Source organism: Tachypleus tridentatus, unplaced genomic scaffold, assembly GCF_004210375.1.
Source record: "Tachypleus tridentatus isolate NWPU-2018 unplaced genomic scaffold, ASM421037v1 Hic_cluster_2, whole genome shotgun sequence".
NCBI lineage: Eukaryota > Metazoa > Arthropoda > Merostomata > Xiphosura > Limulidae > Tachypleus > Tachypleus tridentatus.
This window is the reverse complement of record NW_027467782.1, coordinates 27866159-27870572: the sequence shown is the minus strand read 5'-3', so window position 1 is coordinate 27870572 and position 4414 is coordinate 27866159.

The window sequence follows — 4414 nt, the reverse complement described above, 5'->3', positions numbered from 1 at the left end:
CTTCAGAATGTGCGTAAATGCATTCTCGAACATTATCCACTTCCTAAGACTCGCCCTCGCGCTAGTACAGCGGTATGTCTCCGGATTTACAACGCTAAAATCAGCGGTTCGATTCCCCTCGGTGGGCTGAGCAGATAGCCCGATGTGGCTTTGCTATAAGAAAAACACGCAAAAAAACACACTCCTAAGACTCGAATTCAATATTGTGTCCAATTTCGACGACGTCTTGCGAAACATCCCTAATTTCGGACTCAAAGCGGCAGGAATGGCTTGCGAAATCAGACAAAACGTTCTTCCACGACGCTCTCGTGTTACTCATGTTAACTTGGAGAACGCTTCGTTGATGCTTCCGATAGAATTTCTGATGTTGTAACTTTTCTAGAATTCAGTTAAAGATAGTGCAGCTTCTCCAGTTGTAGCCTTCGCTGCTTCAAAAAAAGTTCGCTTCAAATAGTAAACTTTAAACGTCGCAATTACAGCTTGATCCACTGGTTGCAGTGGAGATGCTGTATTGGGTGGAAGAAAGTGAATTTTAACATTTTCGTTAAAGTGACAAAGTTCCGTTAGATGGCCTGGTGCACGACCTAATAACAACAAAGCTTTAAAGTCCAAGTTGTTTGTTTTCTTTGCAATAACGTTAAACTGTAGAACAAAAGTAACTTTATAACCAGTCATCAAACAAAGTTTTCGTAATTCATACTTTTTTGATCGCCAAACAACTGGAAGACTCTCTTTGCCCAGTGTTCGGGGTTTTCATACGATTCACAAGCATGGGTTTTAATTTAAAATCTCCAGATGCATTTCCGATTAACAAAAGTGTCAAACAATCTTTTGACGTTTTGTAAACTAGCTGAGGTTTTTTTTCATTTTCTGACAGAAAAATTCTTGAAGGTAAGTTTTCCCAAGATAAACCAGTTTCATTAACATAAAAATTTGGTCATCTTTGCACCGAACTTTTCAATAATTATTTATAAATTTAATAGAATAATTTTCAGCAGCATCTTCGTCTTCACTTGGACTTTTACCTGCAATACCAACATTATGAACCATAGAGCGTTTTTTGAAACGAAATAACCAACCATGGCTTGACGAAAATGTTTTATTAATTACCCTTCTCCAGTTTTCTTTAAGGACGTTGAGGACTCAAAACTTTCGTTTGAATTTAAATTTGACCTGAAGATGACATAGGAAGGTTGAAACGTTGTTCTCTCTTTTTCAATAAAAGTGTTAATACCCATATCAGCCGTTCCGAGATGCATTTTTATTTCAAGTGGATTTCTCGTCATTAATAAATGTTTGAAATGTATTTAGGATGTTTTAGAGAGTATGTAAATAATATTTGAGATTTTGAAGAATTGTTCTCTTAATCCTAACATGAAATCCATTTAGATTCAGACTAGTTACCAAACAGACACTATTTTCGCAAACAAATTTCTAGTAAAAATATTTCATTAAACAATCTGTAATCTTTACTAAAAGTATACCAAATTTTGTAAAAATACATATGCTATATCAAAGGTTATAGCACAAACACTTAATGCGTGGAAGAGTGTAGACGAACTCGTGTATGTTATACCAAGCCCACAGTGAAAGGGTTAACTAAGTTCTCGACCCCAAATTGACCTTTATTGTGTCCATTCAACAACTTATATGTTTTGTTCATCTCTACTAAATATCAAAAACTTTCAGTAGTCATCGGGAGCCATATTTTGACAAAAATAGAGAATTTTTAATGAAGTATTTTCAATAAGTATTTCTCCATGAACATATGAAGTCAAAGTGTTGGCTGCTCGGAGTGCAAAACGATTTTTATGTTAAAATTAGAAAGTACTTCCACTTATCTGAAAAATTCTGAAATTTCATTTCCATGACCTCTTAAAATCTCTAACAAAGTTTTAAATGTTTCTATCAGTAAAACATTATATTTTATCTGTCATTTTCTCTACTGTAACTTTATATGAGGTAGTTCCATTTGACTGACCTTGTGACCACCAAATAAAAAAATCAATATACACGTAAATTACGTTTTTCTTTCTAGAATAACTTCAGATTGTAACATGAAACATTTCTTTATTCTAAATATCTTGAAATGTACAACAGTATATATCTGTTTATACTTATAGTTTTATTGTCCTTTTGAATCATATTTAACTGATATTCTCACCATAAAATTTGTAATTTACTTTGTAAATGTGAAGATCAAATTACCCTACTGAATCACATAAGACTGCTTATGAGTTGCTTGCAAGCATACCTCATAAAAACTTATTATTCCTTATTTTATGTAATCTAACCTAAAACGGTTATAATCAGCTGAGCTCATTGATGTGTTTGCATGGGAATAAAGTTGGAACTGCAAGTGAAAATAGACAATTCTCAATACAGAAAACAATTTATCTCATTTGATAGATTAAAACCTTTGCTTCCTATTGAATATAAAAATATAGTATTAAACACAGAGAAAATTAACAGCAACTCTGAAAAACAGGATTTGATGGGTCAGTGTGAATGTGGGGTATGATTTCCTATTTTGTAGCACTGTAACTAAATAAAATTTGCCTGAACACTGTTAATATCATAAGCAATTTATTTCAAATTTAATATTTCTTGGAGGGATTGTAAATACATTAGAGAAGAGGGATGTCAAGAAGAAAAGTCACAATTCTTGTACTGATGTAAAATTAAGGACTGAAATCTGATGTGTTACTAAAATTTGGATTATTAACTATGTTTCTTTGACAAACTTATTCATATACCATGATAAGAAAGTAGTTCAATTAAATTTAAAATGTAACTCACTAAAACACCATAACATTCACAGAAAAAAAATTAAACAAGGGTGGAAATATATACAACAGAAAAGTTAAAGGTCTCTTTCCTAGTATTTAGTCAAGAACTTAATAATAAATTATAATACAAGCAAGTCCTTATATCTGACTTTGGATCTGACTATTCAATAAACACACCTGTTAGCCACACATACTTAACATCTTGAAACAGAGATCTCAAGTGATGAAAATTACAAAGAAAGAAAATGATTATGATTACTTAATAGACACACAATCACAGTAATACATCTTATGCTGTGTTTAAAATATATTTCTCTGTAACTGACTACTTTTATATCTAGCTCTGAAATATAATGAGCAATTTTACTTGACATTGAGGTTAGTCTTATAAAAATCTTTGACAATTTAAAACAAGACATTTCTTTCTCTTCAAAGCTCATACAAATGCAAAATGACAGCATTTGCAAAATATGAAATGCGAAAGGAAAAAAAACTGTAGGTGCCCAAAACCCTTTAATTGTCTCTCAACCACAGAACTAGCATACAATTTCAAGAAGTAAGGTCATTCTAAAGCTGTGAAAAATATCTTCAGAAAAATATGTGGATCTCTTATGAATATTAAATGGAGAAATGTATCCTGTATTAATTTATAATATGTGTTTGTTTGTTTAGAATTAGGCACAAAGCAACACAATAGGCTATCTGTGCTCTGCCCACCATAGGTATTGAAACCTGGTATTTAGCAGTGTGATTCTGCAGACATACTGCTGTTTCACTGGGAGACATGTTTGTGAATTTGTTTACTTGTTCACATGCCTTTCCCACAGTTTTGAAGATGGCAAAACAAAATGTTTTGAGTGAGATTCTGGTTAACTCAAGTAGGGTCATTATCTATATAGTATAGCCACCCCACCTCCATCACTAAGAAGAAGGTAAAATGCATCACAAGGTTAAATCAAATATAATAGTGATCTAGGAGCAGGTGTTTTAGGGCCTTCAACCTAAATCTGGCATTGGATTTTGTGTTCCTAGTCCCCTCATTGATTTATATGACCCTCACAAGTTAAAGGTGCAAAATGTGGGGTATGTACTGAAGGATCATGGGTGGATGTTCTAACAATATTTCTTCATGGGTTTAACCTCTTCTACAAGTAAGATATAAATACATTTGCAGATAATGGAAGAATTTCTGGTATACTGGAGTATCTACAAATCATGAGAGGACTTTAGAGCACAACAGTACAGATCAGATATTCTATGCTTGTTCTAAAACTAAGCTGAACTCACTTTATGGATCTGTTGAATTATTCCTGTAGATGATCTGATAAAAAGTGATTCTTCAACAGGACAACTGTTTTTGAACACTAAGTGCAACTTTTTCTAATTCACTCTAAGGTTCATTTTCCACAATCTTAACAATTTGCTTAAGAATAAGTTTTATCAGAACGATTAAATTTTGATTTTAAAATCTACCTTAGTGTTTATTTTTAATTATAAGGTCTATGTTTGCATAATAGTATTGGTATTTTAGTATTAAAACACAGTTGTCAGTGCTAATAAAACCAAGGCTAGCTCACTCTAGATTACTGCAAAAAACAAGGTTCTCTTGAATATCAAACATTTTG